The sequence below is a fragment of the Triturus cristatus genome, chromosome 3_1 (assembly GCF_964204655.1).
Source record: "Triturus cristatus chromosome 3_1, aTriCri1.1, whole genome shotgun sequence".
In the NCBI taxonomy this organism is placed as follows: domain Eukaryota; kingdom Metazoa; phylum Chordata; class Amphibia; order Caudata; family Salamandridae; genus Triturus; species Triturus cristatus.
This window is the reverse complement of record NC_140583.1, coordinates 54757893-54775704: the sequence shown is the minus strand read 5'-3', so window position 1 is coordinate 54775704 and position 17812 is coordinate 54757893. Positions and strand designations below refer to the sequence as shown.

Below are 17812 nucleotides of genomic sequence, written 5' to 3'. Positions count from 1 at the left end.
GCTGAAGCCCGGCTGCGGCGGTGACGTTCTCAGCGGCAACGAGGGGTAGGCTCCCTCAATGATGCGATGTACGGCGGGGTGGGCACCCGCCGTAAGGATAACCAAATAAGCGGGGTGGGCACCCGCCAACGATCACGGCCACGTCCCAGGCAGGGTGGGCACCTGCCAGGGGACCTCACGATCCACAGAGACGGGGCAAACGCCGGGTGGGCACCGGCTTCTTGAAATAAAGCGCTCACAGCGCTATAAAATCCCAAACAGCGCGCCCAGCGCTATAAAGTCCAGAAAGCGCTCCCAGGCGCTATAAGCAACGTCCAGCAACCAAAAGTTCCTTCAAAGAGCAGGGGGGCAAAGGCTGGGCCCAGAGCCAGCTCACAGGGCCCTCCAGCAGGGAGGCAGCCCCCAGTGGCGGTCTCTCCTGGCGCCCAGCAGCAGCAGGCCCCCCTCAAGTGGATCCTGGAAGAGAGCACCTTGTAAGGGGACACAGCCCCTTTTTATACAGTAAATTCTTTGTCTAAAGGTGCAGGGAAGGGGCGAACCAGTTCCAACAGGTTCCTGAGCACTTTGTTTTGCTCAGCCCCTCTCCCTATTCACTGGCAGGGCTAGGGTCATTAGACGCACCACAGGGGCCGGTGCCAGCATTGTGTGGGGAAAGCCCTGTCCTATTCAGGACCCAGGTATACTCCTCCCCAGCCATCAGCATGCTAACTCCCCATTCGCCACTGGGTGACTCCTCCTGACTCTGGGGATTTCCCTAGCCCGTCACATGACCTCCACCAGCCAATCGTCAGACAAGCCACACATTTCATACTGCACACTGAAGTGCCCACTTCTAGAAGTGGCACTTCCACACTAGGTACATGCACGCCGCACACATCATCGCGCAGCATTCACTCACACGAGTCCGCACATACCAAACACGGGCCCGCACACCCCACGCATCAGGAACTACCAGGACACATACATTCCCCCATGCATTCCTATGGGAGGGTAGGCCAACCTCAACACACGCACGCACTTTACCCTGGGACACAGCGGTAAAGTGCGCCTAAACCAAAAATCACTACACCAAGTTACCAATAAAAATCAAAAAGTCTCGGGGGTGAACCTGCCAGAAGGGCCAAGTCCAACATGTATGTATACGAAAAATTTAAAAATATAGGGCTATGAAAAGTCAATTTTACCACTACATTTATAAATTTTGCCTACATTTACATGCCTCTAACCCTAGCCCTTACCCAACCCATAAACCAAATCTAGCCTCACCCTTACCCCTTGTCCCAAACCTAACTCTTACCTCATTCCTACCACTGCCCTTTACTCCCACTCTAGCTACAACACTTACCTTTGCACCCTCCTTTACTCCAGCCCTTACTCTTATCCCATTCCAGCCCTTAAAAGTTAATCCAATCCTATCAGCTCACCTTGTCTTATCCCCAACTTCCACCCAATCAACACCATCCCCACTACTCCCACCTTAACCAATACGCCATACCTTCCATCATTCCTCACTGCACACCGGACTCTTACACTAATAGTTTTTTTTGCATATCCCACTTTTTAGTAGTCCAGTTTTCTTTTTATCTGCTCTTTGCCTCTACGTTTTTCTTACTTTACTTTTTTTTTAATTCTATTTTGTTGACTGAATAGGACATACTCAAGCAATGATCCACCACCAGTCACTCGCTAATTGGTCAGGGTTCTGCTGCAAAGCTCTGGTGTCTCAAGCAGGAACAGTGTGATACCATTCCCCATTGCAGGTCTGTAGTGAAGGGGGCTGTGCTCTGTCACGCGCAGAGTGGCTCACAGTGAGACCAGCTGAGCTCAGGGCTTCTGCGCATTGGGTGGCGCATGCATGCTAATGAGAGGAGAGGCCCTGTCAGGCGCAGAGTGGCTCACAGTGAGTCCAGCTGAGCTCAGGGCTTGCGCACAGTGGGCGGCGCATGCATGCTAATGAGGCGAGAGGCCCTGTCAGGCGCAGAGTGGCTCACAGTGAGACCAGCTGAGCTCAGGGCTTGCGCGCAGTGGGCGGCGCATGCATGCTAATGAGGGGAGAGGCCCTGTCAGGCGCAGAGTGGCTCACAGTGAGTCCAGCTGAGCTCAGGGCTTGCGCACAGTGGGCGGCGCATGCATGCTAATGAAGGGAGAGGCCCTGTCAGGCGCAGAGTGGCTCACAGTGAGACCAGCTGAGCTCAGGGCTTGTGCGCAGTGGGCGGCGCATACATGCTAATGAGGGGAGAGGCTCTGTCACGCGCAGAGTGGCTCAGAGTGAGACCAGCTGAGCTCAGGGCTTCTGCACAGTTGGCGGCGCATGCATGCTAATGAGGGGAGAGACATGTGCAGGACTGCAGAATGCTGCACATGTACGGGCTAGGCTGGGGTGGTACTACATTAAGGCCACTCGAGGCTGCTGCCTTACGACACAACCGCAAGAGGTCACCAGATTGCAACAAAAGGCCTTAAACTGGGCTTTGCTGCTGGGGAAGAGGAAGCGTTTGAAATGGTTAAATATAAGATGCTTGCTCCGGAGCTTGACATAGGAGACCGCCCTGTCTGCCTGCACTGCACACTGCCGTTACAAATACTGTCCTCCCCAAATACCACACTCACCTCAGCACTGGAGCTTTGGGAAACCAGCATTAGGGGAAGCAAACGGTGGCCCAGGGGACCGGATTACCCTGAACCTAATACAGCGGGCAACCTCGTCTTCCAGAAGGAACAAAGGGCGTACACGGTGACTTCTGCAGGCTCTCCGACCGCTCATGTGGTTACAAAGCTTTGACTATGACCAGCAAGGAGAGAGAACCCTGCAACTCCATGTCTGAGGACCGGTTTCTAATCCCGCCCATGTGCAGTCCATGTGACTGATAGAGCGCCACGTTATTCTGAAAATTGTAGGGGTGCAACATAATCACTGCTAGTCCGCACCCATCTATGTTAATGGAACTTATTAATGTGTGACTTAGAAATGTATCACTTGAATCTGCTTATAATAGTGTGATTAGAAATGTAACCATGCCGTCCAGGAAGAGCAATGTCGTAGTTCACTGCAAATGTATTTTAGTCAACGCATAATGATTGGTTTTCATGTAATGCGATGCATTAGGTTTAAATGTGCACCATATTAAAGTCTGCACATGTCGTTTGCTTATTCATATATAAAAGTAATGTAGTTAATGCTTATCGTGTGGTTTTAGAAGTGTGGGTTTAAACTGTGTAAAGGCCAGATCGCATATACGTTTAAAGAGAAAGGCCTGTTCGTTTCTTATGTTAGTTAAACGTTGTAGGCTGAAAATGATTTTCCTCGGTAAGGCTTTGGGGTTTCAGGACGTTAGAAAATCTCATAGAAGTGGAAAGTTTGTCGTTCCCATGTTTCTGTTGCAGGTGCAAGGACACTTAGCTCGTTAGAGAGACTAGGCCTTTGTTTTAGGAATTAGGATGGTGCGAGAAGCCAATATGGGAGTATACCGGAATGTAGGGATGATACTTCCGGCAGAGAAGGTGCCTGGGACCCAAGGGCAAGCTAACCGTCGTTGGATGCGAGGCAAGTTTCAGTGGAAAACTACTGGAAGAAGACCTGGCTGAAGAGGTGTGCCGGAGGGCATGTTCTTTTGGGGATTTTGAATTAGGGACAGTGCCCGAGGGAAGAGCAGTTGAGGTCTAGATGGGGAGCTAGAAGGAGCTTCTTAGAACGAGCTCTGACTAATTGAGTGCACTTCTGAGGAAGTCTTCACTTCTGACACCTTTTTACTCTTGCCTGGGATAATGCTAAGTAGGGATGTCACCTCAGAGATAGAGTAGGGATAGACTAATTGAATTCCTTTTAGCTAAATGACTTCTAACAGAGAGATTGGAGTGATCACCGCTTGCCTTCTGCTATTGGAGCTGACAATTCTTCTTATTCTGAGTCGGATGAGACTCCTGCGTAGAATATCCTTTGTATAAGTGCCCATTTATTTCCTCAACCTCGTGCTGAGGTGTTTGTATGTGCATTTATTTTTGGCTTTGTAATTAATCCCTAAAATTTGAGATTCGGAGTCAGTGGTCCTTTGGGGTTAAGATTTGATCTTGTCGATTATGTACTAAAATTTGGATTTCCTCCCCTCTGCACTGTTTAGCAGATACAAAGATCCTGGCGACCAGAGAGGATTCTTGGCGATGGTAAGGAAGATAAAAATCTGGCTTTATCATGACTCATTCCAGAGGTAGAACCTGCTCTCCTGCCGGCCGCCGGACCAGGCATATGGCAAGAGTGTGCAATACAAGGGCTGATAAAATAGCGTCTGACTCATCAGTGCACATAGTGGGCCTCATGTCTGAGGCACTGATGCAGGGCAGCGCCGCAAGCCTTCTGGCTGTGCTGCTCTACGCCAATGTGAAATGGCAGGAACGCACTGTATTTATGAAATACGGTGCATTCCTGTCCTTTCCACTGCACTGGCGCACAATTTGCTGCCTAGTGCCAACGGAGGCACCCTTACACCACGGTGCAGGGGTGTCTGCATTGCAGGCAAGATTGTTTTTGTGCAGGAAGGGGAACAAAAACAATCCCGAGAAGCGGTTTCCTCGTTCCATGTGTGCGGCACAATGCAGCACACATGGAAATAGGAATAAACAAAGAGAGGTGAAAACATTATGAAACATTTCTGGTTATGCTTGCTCCGGGGAGGCGTAAGGTTTTGATGCTCTCCCAGGTTTACGTGATTATGTAAATGGGGGCCATCGTCAAATCCAGGGGTGCTGCGTGGGAAAACCCACCACAACAACCATGGAATGCCTCCTTGATGCAGAGCAAGGCAACGCAGTGACTTGCGCTGCGTTGCCTTACTCCACATCTATAAGGCCATGCAGAGCAAAGCAAAGTGGCCATGCGTCGCCTCATACATATGGTTGAGAGGCGTATGCCTCTGGAGCATCAAAAACTGTGACGGTCCGGCGGCGCAAGCCTCACATAAACGCGCGGCAGTGTTTCTATGTTATTGTTCTGTAGGTTTCAGAAGACTGCACTGGCCACAGGCTCATTAGAGGGTCTCATTCAAGACAGAGTTTCTAATGCCACTGGTCCAAAATATCCCGCCGCCCGGGGCTATCACCACAGGACCCAGAGGATGCTGAGATCCTACAATGCCAATCTTCTAAAAACCTGCACCTTTCAGACTTCAGTCCCCGGATGGGACGTCCTTTCTGGTTTCAGGTGCTAAAGCTTGGAACCAACTCCCAGGTCTGCTTCGGTTTACAGAGGATGAGGCCAGCTTGAAAGCGTCTGAACAGCTGGCTCTGCCTTGCACCTGATGCTCTCTGTTATTCTTTAATCTAGGGGGGCCTTGGGGTGTCCCCTTTTAATATCGAATACAGGTCTAGTCGGTGTCCAAATTAGCACCAGGATGCTCTCTTTTGAGTGACAGTGCTCTCTGGAAATGCTATATTCATTCATTCATTCATCAATAATGCCTGCTTAATCTCTGGTGGTCTATGTTCAATCGAACTGAAGCAAGACTGCAAGCCCGGCATGCACTAATACAGGTTTCTTCGATGCCTTCTATGTATATTCTAATCCAGGGAACCGAAATTCGATTGCGCCCTCTGAGAGGAGAGCGGCGAAATGAGGACTCTCTGCTGCCAACTGCGGTTGTGCGGCGCCCTCTAGTGTAAGCAATGCTCCAGTACAGCAGGTGGTGGCGCTTGGAAAAAAGCTTTTTAAATGAGATGCTAACTAGACTCTGTCGAACAGAAGACTGGGGGGGGGTTACAAACATATGTTTATAAATTGTTTCCAATGCTAATTTGCTGTTTAACAATTAAGCGTAACTGCTGTTTGATGACAGCGTTCTTAGCTGTTAACTGGCCCCTGCCTGTAATTATGTCAACAAGCTGACGTGGAAGGTACATAATGAGAGGGAAAGGCAATTACCAGATGTTCATGTCCAGCAGCAGGTGGGTAATTACCCGAGACCCTTGCATGTACACGCATGCGCATCAGTGTGTTTCACTACACGGGTCTGCACTTCCACTGAACTCTGGGCGGCGCGTGCGATTAATAATAGTCCTTGCGGTTTAGGCACTCTGATTGGCTGAGTGGATTTAGTATTCCATATAGGGTGCTAATTAGGACAGGTAACTGAAGACACAAGGACCCTGAGTTCGCCCTGATTATAATGACCAGAACTCCACAGACATTTGAGCAGCTGGTGCACATCTAACCTTTGCCCGACTTCCTGCTCGGAGAAATTGCTTGGTTAATGAAATGCTTGCTTCTGCTATCTTTTGTGACCTATAGGCTATAGGTTACTAGTCTGAGTCCTGCCTTTCATCATCGGAAGTCTATTTAAATTAGGGGATAAGAACAGCCGTGGATTACAGAGTTTACAAACCGCTGGAATATGAAGAGTTACACCTTTCGTCCTCGCAGGGCCCTTGACTGAGTACTTACTATTCCTTAGTTAACAAGCATTTGCAATGCAATAGGTATCACATTTGCGAGAGTTTGAACTATTGACAATGCAATAGCTTAAACTCTCGCAAATGCGAGATCTATTGCATTGGAAATATTTTTTTGTTTACTAGCGCCCATGCGGCGCTTTCACATTTATGGAGGCCGCGCCCCTTAAACAAGCTGTGTCTAAAGAAATGGGCATGGCCGACATTAAAGTTAAACCGCGGCATGGGGCGCTTTGACCAAAAAAAGGATCTGTTTGTCAAGTTGACAAACAGATGTTTTATTTTTGTAAAAACACCCATGCCTCGCCTTCACTTTATTAGCGGCCACGCACCCTTCTTTAGACACGAGCTTGTTTAAAGAATGCAAGGCTGCCCGGGGGGGTTGCGCAGCAGCCCCCCTAACAGGGCGGCCGCCTTAGTGCCGCATGAAGGCACTGGGGGCACCCAGTCTAGTCCCTGGGCTCAGCCAGGGAAGACGTCCGGCAAATGGTTACTTCCGGCGGAGGGGATGGGGTATTTAGGCTGTCCCCGCCCCTTCCTCGCCCTCTTGTCCCTCTCGTCTCGCCTTGCCCGCCCCTCCACTTACCCAGCAGACGGAGGTACAAGGTGGATGGGTTAGGCTTTCTAACATGTTACTTTGTGTTGCAGGAGGAGTTACAGGGCGATCCAGAGTCTGCAGATACCAAGGGGTACTTCATGCAGCAGCACAGCGTGGTGCTAAGCCAGGATACACAGGGATGTCTAGAGTTGTCCCCTGGAAGAACTACGGCGCCCCGTTAGTCCTACGGGTGGTTGTGGGTCTGAGCAACCGGGGGCTGCCAGCATACGCTCCGCCCACCTCTTTCGGGGGGGGGGGGTGAGTAAGCACGTGGACTGGTGGTCCACTGATGGGAGGGGGTGGCCCCTTCCAAGGTTTGGTATGCACCAATTGGCGACTGCCACGGTGTAATTTAGGCTTATCAGACGGGCAGGCGGCATAGGGGTTCGCCTGCCCAGGTATCGGATCGCCCGTAAGATAACCCACCATGTTTGCATATTGGTTATGCTAATAAACCTGCAGCAATATTTCTCCACTTACAAAAGTTTCGTGTGGTTTATTTATGTACTTACTATGTGTTATGTGACAACAGTTGCCGATATTGGCACTAAGGGGTGTGGCTTCCATGAATGTGAAAGCGCCACATGGGTGCTAGTAAACAAACAAATAAATAAATAAGCGCGGCAGCTATACTTAAAGCGGTCCGGGCTGCTAAAATAAAGAAAGAAAGATAGAAACACGGCCACTATAGTTAACGGGGACAGCCATTAGTAAGTCAAATAAAAGCGGGCGGTGTGCTAGTGGCTAGAACAGAGGCAAATCATTAAACAAAACAGTGCTCACAGCCAAGATAAAGCAGACCGTGTAACAAGACACGTAAAAGGTCCAGTCGTTATTGGAGGTAACAAATGCAGACAAGGCAGTACCAAGGCGGGACTAACAAGCCTAATAAGGACTCTGAAGCCAGCGTTTATGAAGGACAATGACACAAGCCAATTAAAAATATGGGTGGAGAGTGGGCGGGCTTGAAAGCCATACTCCGATCTGCACGGCTCGCAGCAGCGCATGCGATGCCCATGCTCGACCTTATAAAAACAGATGTCATGTATAGTGCTTAGAAGCAGCAGAAACGGCAAAATATAATTTTGGAGCTATGTAAAATGTTAACTAGTTACATGTAACATATTGAACATGTTTTCGTCAGAGTCGACCGAGGAACCGATCCCCTTTGTGAATGTGGGCGCCAACATTTTTTAAGAGCAGACAGTGGTTCATGGGACCACTGCCTATTCTTAAAAAATAGAAAGGTTGAAATTAAATTTAATTTTGAAAAGCATTCCATTTTGGGCTGCATTACAAAAAAAACCTGCTTCATTTAAAAAGCAATCAAAGACATGGTGGCCTGCTGACCCCAGTAGGCCACCATCCGTGTGATTGTAGCCATTCAAAATGGGCTGCAAATTGCGACCTGCCTCTTGAATATTGATGCGGCAGGTCCATGTGCGACCCACTGCGAATCGCTAACAGTGTCAAACACACTATTGTACATCACAGTTTGCAATTTCCTAATAGCAAAATACAAACATTTACTATTAAGACATCGTAAGCACGTGATTTCGTACATCTGAGCAATAGTCCTCAGACGGACTTTAGTGTTCCTCGCTGGACCTGTCTCAATTCAAGAAGTTAAAGGTGGCAGTCTCAAATAATAAAAAGATAGAGAATATTTGGCCCGACAGGAATGACAGACACTGAAGTCTCAACCTTAACAGATTTATTTTAAGAATTTTTTTAATACAGCAATTCATTTAATGTGGTCAAATTTAATTAGTCAATAAATCGGATTACAAAGCTCAGTTAAGGTACAGAATCAAACAATAACTCAGTTCAGATTATCAAAATAGAGAATAAATTAGGGAAGAATTTCAGCTTAGATTTGCCTTCTAAAATAAGAGGCAAAGATTCTCTGAACAAATTCATACATTCACTACAGTAGTGCGCGGTTCACAGGTTCTTAAGCAATCACAATAGCAAAAGAGAAACATTTGCAACTGAATACATTCGACAAGATTTTCATAATTCTGCACAGAGCTTCTCACGTGTAACATCTGCACAGGGCACAGAAAAAGTGACATAAAATGTGATTGTCATAATTCTGCACAGAGCTTCTCACGTGCAGCATCTGCACAGGGCACAGAAAAAGTGACATAACATGTGATTGTCATAATTCTACACAGAGCTTCTCACGTGCAACATCTCCACATGGCACAGAAAAAGTGAAATAAACTGTGATTGTCATCATTCTGCACAGAGGTTCTCACGTGCAACATCTGCACATGGCACACAAAAAGTGACATAACATGTGATTGTCATAATTCTGCTGCGCAGAGCTTCTCACGTGCAACATCTGTACAGGGCACAGAAAAAGTGACATAAACTGTGATTGTCCCTGGGACAGCTGGTCTAACCTTGAACGTGTAGCCTTTCTCTGAACAGGCTGTGAAAGTCCTCACCTTTGTGATAGAACGGAATGGCAGCCGTGGACGCGCTTGGTCATGTCCAGGGGTTCAGGGTACCAGTTTCCAGACTTGAGCTTTTCATGCTCCTGGTGTGTTAGGAGCAGACCATGGCTGCAGCCTTTAGACACATGGGGCCAGTTGTGGTGAGGTCCAAGTGTTAGTTTGTGTCTTCTTGTTCATTCTGACATATTTCACATGTGAAATTGTAATATTATTTATGGGAGGTTCTTACAGGCTTCATTGAGTCCAGTGTCTGGAGTTGCTGTTGTGGAGTTGTGTTTGGCAAGTGGTTGGCTACCAAGGCCAGCAACCAGACCAGTCGTTGCTAGTTGAGTGTAGCAGCATTTCAAGGTACATGTGAATGAATCATTGGTGTTTCCTCGTCGGCTGCTGCCAGTGGATGATGACTGGGCCCTGGGCACTCTGCAGCTTGATGACTGTCCTAATGTTAGCTGCAGCTCCGACAGCCCTGCCCAGGAGATGCTCTGGCAGCGTCAAAGGTCAGTGCTCATTTTAAGTGATGAGCTTTTAACTGACAGTAAACTAGATTCTGCTGAAGGGACTTGGAAACGCGGCCTCTCGGAGTACCTGTAAGACCGCAGGTGATTCCTTTGTGCTGTTTGTTTAGCCAGTCCTAGAAAACTATGAGCTCTCATTGGATGTGCTGGTATATTTCATTTGGTGCACCATCCCTTTGTTTGACCATAAAGATGCCCGTCAGCTAATAATAGTTCATGCACTATTTCTCGCTTCGGATATTTCACCAGACTACTCTAACAGGTGAAACATCCATTACAACGCAGTCATTACAACGACCTACCTTTACAACACAAAAGTTACAACGCAACTGCCTTTACATCGCATGCCATTACAGTGCATGCCATTACAACGCATGTCACTACAACGCATGCCATTACAACGCATACCATTACAATGCATGCCATTACAACGCATTAAAAGGTAAGTAATAGAGATTTTTTTTGTATTAGGGTGGGTATGGGTTTTGGGGTACATGGGAATAGTAACTTTTACCCCTACACTATCAAACACTTACTCTACTATTGCCCTAAAAGTATTATGTGTTGTAATGGTATGCTTTGTAATGGTATACGTAGTAATGGAATGCGTTGTAATGGTAGTTTTTTTTAAATACGTTGTAATGGCATGCGTTGTATAATCATGCAATGTAATGGTAGTTGCGATGTAAAGACTCCGTTGTATAAGCATGCATTGTAATTGCATGCGTTGTATTGTCATATATTCCTGTAACAGCAACGCTGAACTGCTGAAAGGCCCAAGCCCCATGGCAGCTGAGTAGAATGCAACTTCCATAACTGTGGCTACAACCTGGAGGAAACTTCCTAAAAAACAGCACCAGAAATCCAAAGGTAACAGGGATCAAAGGTAGTTTCATAACAGCATCGCTGGGTTAGCGAGAGATAAAAGTGGTTCTCTCCACTCTCTCTCTCTCTTCTCTTCTCTCCTCTATCTCTTCTCTCCTCTCTCTCTTCTCTCCACTCTCTCTCTTCTCTTCTCTCCTCTCTCTCTCTTCTCTCCACTCTCTCTCTCTTCTCTCCTCTATCCCTCTCTTCTAATCTCTCCCCTCTTTTATATCCCCCTCTCCTCTCTTCTCTGTTTCTCTCCTCTTTCTCTCTCTTCTCTTCTCTCCTCTCCTCTCATCTCTTGCTTCTCATTTCTCCCCTCTCTTTCTTTTCTCATCACTCCCCTCTCTCTTTTCTCATCTCTCCCCACTCTCCTCCATCTGTCTCTCTCTCTCTCACTCTTCTCTCCACTCTCTCTCTTCTCTTCTCTCCTCTCTCTCTCTCTTCTCATCACTCCCCTCTTTTATATCCCCCTCTCCTCTCTTCTCTGTTTCTCTCCTCTTTCTCTCTCTTCTCTTCTCTCCTCTCCTCTCATCTCATCTCTTGCTTCTCATTTCTCCCCTCTCTTTCTTTTCTCATCACTCCCCTCTCTCTTTTCTCATCTCTCCCCTCTCTCCTCCATCTCTCTCTCTCTCGCGCTCTCTCTCTCTCTCTCTCTCTCTTTTTCGTGTCTCCTCTCCTCGCTCTCGGTATGTTTAATTACATTATAACCATCTTCGGTTTCCTAGCAACCACCATTCCCGGTGTCGGTGTGGTACACCTGCCTGCGGGTACTGGAGTAGAGCCAGTCATTGCACAGTCACCATTCTGAAACGGGGCAAAAATAAAGCAATAATAACATGCAACGCTTTGCTCCTTTTTGTCACCAGTGCCAACTTTAAATACCCAGAGCCTTCCGGGCAGGCCCCGCTCTAGGATGCCCAGGTTAATGTCTCTTCACGGTCCTCTCTCCTTCACATTTCTGTTTCTCACCAGGCACTGGCGTGCGTGCATTACCCCCGTCTTTCCACTGCAACTGTGTGTTTCGCTTCCTGTCCTTCGGTTCCTCCGCTTGTTTGTTGACACGGCTGCCAAGTAGCCGTCTGCACGTACAACTACACCATCCGTCGTCCCAGTGCTTAATTTGTAAAAAAAACAATGATGTTCCAGGGCCATCACCAGGCGGCCACTGCAGCCTACACCACCCATTGCCCCTACCAGAGCGGCCAGTGACAGTACTAAACCTGCTACTAACCATCACACTCCTACAATTGTGACAATTCACACTATTCCAGACCCCCAAAGCTATAAGATTAGCAGGGGCGGCATGTAATAGTCATTTTTAATATAGATTGAATTAGTAAACAACTGTGTTTATACTCACTGTTAATCAGACAAACAGTCCACCATGTGGCAGACTGTCATAAGTGCCGGCCCTGCCAATGAAGTGCCTGTGCTGAGCACCGGAAACCACCGGATCAAATTAAGCACTCAGTCCTGGATTTTAATCCTTCTGGATTTTACATGCTTCCCCCTTGCCCCCACCTAACTGAAGGTTTGGGATGCTGTTAAAACCACCTTCCCTAAATGTGGGCCTGAAGAGTGCATGCTGGGATTTTTGAGGCCATGCATCCGATTAACAGCCAAGATTAACAGCCAATTGTCTTTTCTTCTGAGAGAAGTGGTATTATTGCGCCAGTGATAACCAGTCTCTTTTTCTATATCTTCAAGGGGGTGGGAGAGATGAAAGGTTTTCCACTAACACAGACATGGCCCATATGAGTAGACCTCATAGAACGGAAAAACTTTCTTGGTCCGGGTTTGTGAGCCTATAGTTACTTTATAAAACGTGAAAGGACTTCAATAATTTCTTGTCCCATACATCTTTTACATCAACATTCCTGCGGATACAGAACATTGGCACATTATTTATGATGTCATTTTGTAGCCGGATTATTTCACAGTGATGCATTAAGATGCACACAATAAGATTCATCAACAACTCGTTTCCAACAGATGACGTGCATTTAACTATGGCTAACATTATTTGCTGGCAGGTAGTTATACTAAAAACAGGCACGAAGGTAAATAGCCTCACAGAAAGCCCTTCAATGTAAAACCGTCATGACACTTTACTTTTGTCTTCCATAAAACAATAAAGAGAGTGGTTTTTATGTAAATAAAAAAAAGACACATTTTTATAAATATATACTTAGGAGAGTTAGTATTGGTGATGGTACGTTTGATTTTGTCCCGTCTTCTGTAAGAAATTTCTTATAAGTTTGTCAATTTTTTTAAAACCTTTGGCGCAGTGGTGAAGGAATGTTCAGCATCAAGTGCAATACTTTTGGGAGGGAACACATGTTCAAAGCACACATCTGCCCCAGTGGGTTAAATGTTTCTTCTCCCATCTAGTACAATCAGCCTCGATTAATGTAAAGAAATATTCTCGATTTTTTCTTCATTGTTTCCCTGCAAGAAAATTGTAGAAGAACCGCTTACTAGTTAATTCCTTCCATTTTCTATTTAGCCTCCAGTTAATAAGGTGGCTGAATAATAGTTCTGAGTAAGTAGGAGCATTTCTGACTTCCCCAGTTCACTTTCTGCCCAGGTATTACACCGAACTCTTTTATTCCTTTTAACAGATGAATGCCAGCTCTCCCCGGGTTGCTGATCAAGAACCCTATCACCCCCCTTACAGAGGGCCACGGGGCAGGCGGGGGCCACCGGGCCCAACCGTGGGTGCTGAGTCTTTTTACTCCTGATGTCCCGGGGCCCGACCCTCTATGGATCCTGAGCACCTGAGCCAGGTACCCCTCCTGGAGTCGACTCTCAGGGGTAGCCGTGGACCAGCAGTCACCGGCTGCCTTGGGAGGGAAAGAGAAGATACAGGAAAGTGAACACAACTCACAACTCAAAGTGCACACAGTGCGAACAACAAATGAATGTCCGGTCCAGCACTTGGTTATAGAGGAAAAACAAGTACTTTATTCCTCACTCTCCACATGCAAAGGAATAACAATACTCCTAAGAAATAACACCCCCCCCCTTGAGATCGGGACTCTTGTAGTTGTTAGGCAAATACCTGTCCTACCCTCCTCCTTGGATTGTGTCTGGGATTATTCCCCATTCGCAGGTGGCCACAATCACGGAATGCATACTGGTAGGCCGTACTCAAGAGTTCCCCTTGGACTCCTTAATTATTATAGGAAAACAATGAGAGAGCAAGGGAAATGCAGGGTGCGTCCAGATCCCTAATGTAATGATAGACTAAACAATGTGGACGAACCCACTATGTCGGTATGGTACAATCACTATTGTGGTAAGTGCATGGACCCATTAGGTGTGTTTCAAAGACCCCTCACACACCAACCTGGTTGGTGTCATGGTTTATTATTGGGGTCCCAACCGGGTGGCCGAATGCCCCCCGGTTGTGCTACAACGCCGGATTACAGCGGAGTGGTGTAAATGTGTGATGTGTCGTGAGTTTTTATTAAAAATATCTCAGAGGGTCCTTGCCTGAAAAGTTTATTAATGGCGGCTCATGAGATAGTTAAAAATGTGTGGTGCAACTACTAGGAGATTATTATCCTTAGTTGACTATGTGAATTGGTCTACATGTTTCAGCCTGCAATAAGGTGTGTGGGAGGGGCTTTCTTCAGGACCAGTTAGTGAGGCTAGTGAGTGGCAAAGGTGGAAGGCGCCATGTGAAAAAGAAGTGAAGTACCTACACACGCGCTAAGGTGTGTGGTCTAACTGTCGGCATACTTACAGACACTTGTAAAAAAACCTTTTGGGAAAAAAAGACAAGACATATATATACATATACTTTAAGCAACATAAAATGCAATCTTATGTAGGTGCTAAGGTCATTGTCTGGATGATTACCACAGTGATTGAATGCTTTGCCTTGATAGAGTGGAGCATGTTGCATGCGAGTAGTGTCTTGCAGCCTATAAGAAATAATCATCGCCCCTGACTTATCGTGGCAAAGAAGCTGAAGGAAAAATCTTCATGTGAGATCCAGTAGGTCACAGGGCTCGTTATGCTGAACAAGCGTGGTGTATGATATATGGTCATATTGCACTCTATATCGAGCCGGTGGTGGCCACTAAAGAATGTGGTAATGTGGCGTGCTGTGAGGGTAATAGCAACACATGTGTAATTGCCATGCGTTATGGTGGCGCGTTATCTAGAGCTTGCAAAGGCCACACATGAATCTGAAACAGGTGGTCATGCGGCGCGATGCACAGTTAAAAACAATTGAACCAGTGGGTATAGTTTGCCTTATGACGTGGTGTTAGAAATCATATTTACACTATATTAGGGTTAGGGCAGCTAATCGAGGCTCGGGAGGGGTCTCATCCGGTGTGCCAATCTAGAGAGAAGAGGGGGAGGATAAAGGCACGGTGAGCACGAAAGTCCATGTGTGCTCTGATATCCTGGATATGGGGGGAAGGAGCAACCTTACTTGGTCACGGTGAGTATCCCGTCTTTAAACCTGCTGTGGTCTCCCGTCCTCTCGGCTGGTGTAAAGCGCCGGGGAGCTGGTGCTTTTATGCCACTGAGCGCAGTCTAGTACGTGCCGGTATGCTCGTTACTTAGCAGGAAGACCTTGCACATGAGCACGCATGCGCAGTATGATGTTGGGAAGTTGGAAAAGGCAGCGGCCATGATGGAGTGGTCTGGAAGGGCGAAGTATAACAAAGTACTATATTCTTTGTGCATTAGTGATTTGAATGAAAGTGTCCCAGTATAAAGTTGGACAACTGGGCAGGAGGCAGCTATATTCATTGCAACTGCATGGGTTTACTCCAGAAACTAAAAGTCTTCTCCCTTTGCACATGTAAGTTGCTCACTTCTCAATAGGTTTACAGATCAAACAAGAAAGAGTGAAATAAAATATTAATATAGCCATCTTTAGTAAACAACGAGCATGGTGTAAGTGATGAGAGTCTGCAAACGGAAAATGAACCAGAGCAAACAAAACACGAACGCTTCACTCTACGGTGCAGGCGAAAGAAATAAAAAGTTCTACTTACACAATGCCCCCTCGCAGCATACCGCTTCTTATGCCCTGCAAGACTAAACAAATGCACTTGTTTACTAAAAGAGGACATATGGTCGCTCTTTTAGATTATCAATATGGGCGCACATGAACAATGGCGGCTGCAGCCCCCTCCCGCTGTGCTTTAATTGCAGTTTAAACAAGGCAGGCGCCACAAGGCACTTTACCTAAAGCAACATGTGTTAGCAAAACAATCTATAAATTATAGTACAGAAAGAAAGTGACAAAGATTAATGATTAACAAAAAAAACACAAACCTCTGGTGAACAGCTGAAAAGGAAAGGAGTGTGTGGCAAAGCTTGTCACATAACGCATGCAAGTTGAAAAAGAGAAATCTGAGCTTGTATGACACTGGGAGCCATAATGCACGCCGGCAAAAAGCATTAATACTCTTGTGCGTTGCTGACTGCAACAGATAATAAACAAGCCCAATCCTACTTAGAACAAAGCCCAAAACCAAACAGCCACCCTACTAAAAGTAGCCGAAATATCGATTGACTTCAAAAATTGCTAAAAACCAAAACAATATAAACAATAAAGCGGGAGGCATGGCGCACTGTGGAATTAAGAGGAGGTGGGAGGGAGGAAAACTGTATTTAAATGTAATCAGCTATGGTGCAGGAACTACACACAGTCAAACAGAAACAGAGCAGGAAATAAAGAAATAAAGTAGTCCCCCAGAGAACAGACAAAGAACTGTAGTGTGATGAGACCATATTTAGTCCCTGCTGCATAGAAGGAACGTAAGAGAGAAAGGAGGGACAAAGAGGCAGGACTGACCACTGGCAAGCAAGGATTTTTGAAGGACACTAAACCAAACAAATCAATAGCTGGGGAATGGCTTTAACCCAACATAAGAAATTACAATAGGCCTCGAATGCTCAACCTAAAAATATGAGAAACAGAAATATTGTTACATTTAACCATTTTGGTGCTCGTGACAAAATGGTTCCATCATGAGCACCAGTGCTCCAGTGCTCATGACGGAACCATTCCGTCATGAGTCAGGGGCACTAAATCCCTCTGCTGAAGACAGCAGAGGGATTTCCTTTTTTCTGTTGGCCTCGGGTGGTGGGGAAGAGCTCCAGAGGCATTTTTGCATGCATTTCCAATGCAATGACAATACAATGACAGCATGGGCTGCTGACATCATTGCATTGAAAATTAAACTGAAACTTTGTTTCAGTTTCATTGTTTTGGTGTTCCTGGAGCTATCTCAGTCCCCCAAGCACTGAAACACATGGGAGAGGTATATTTGGAAAGGGGAGAATATCCCCTTTCCAATGCTACCCTTCCCTAGTGGATCCCTGCTTGGGGACCAACTCAGGAGCCCCATTAGACACCGGGAGGGTGGAGTGTCAAGGGTAGCCCCATTAAATTTTGCCACAGACTGTCTCTGCCCTGCGAGAAAGACAGAGGGGCAAAAAGCACCCTAGACGCCAGGGATTATTTTTTTATAGGCCAGGGGTGAGGGCTGCCCAGAATGGGCATGCCAGTGCCACCGCCCTACCCTCCAAAAAAGGCAAAATAATTTCTGCCCCCCCAGAAGACAGATCAGATGGGGTAATAGCCCCTGATCTGCACCCGGAGGGGGGGGGGGGTGCAGAAAGCCCACTAGGCACCAGGGATGGAGCTGCCCAGAATGGGCATGAAAATGCCCACACCCCAAAAAAAATGCTACAGTCTTTCTGCCCCCCCGGAGGCACATAGGGCAATTGCTCATTATCTGCCCCCCCCCCGGTGGTCAGAAAGCCAAGTAGGCACGAGGCATATTTTTTTCTCCAAAGTTCGGGGTCGGGCTGCCCAGAATGGGCAAGCCAATGCCCAACCCCAAAAAAATGTCACAGTCTTTCTACCCCCCCCAGGAGGCAGATGGGGGCAGGAGTCC

General features: G+C 47.0%; 1 long non-coding RNA gene across 1 annotated transcript; it reads right to left on the bottom strand.

The window, feature by feature from the left end:
• Positions 1 to 8733: 8733 nt before the first annotated feature.
• Positions 8734 to 16316, bottom strand: LOC146859690 (uncharacterized). Its single transcript, XR_014978708.1, has 3 exons — positions 16182 to 16316; positions 15899 to 15941; positions 8734 to 13723 (listed from the first exon to the last, which is right to left on the bottom strand). It is a non-coding gene; the product is annotated as an uncharacterized LOC146859690 (long non-coding RNA).
• Between the last annotated feature and the right edge of the window lie 1496 nt (positions 16317 to 17812).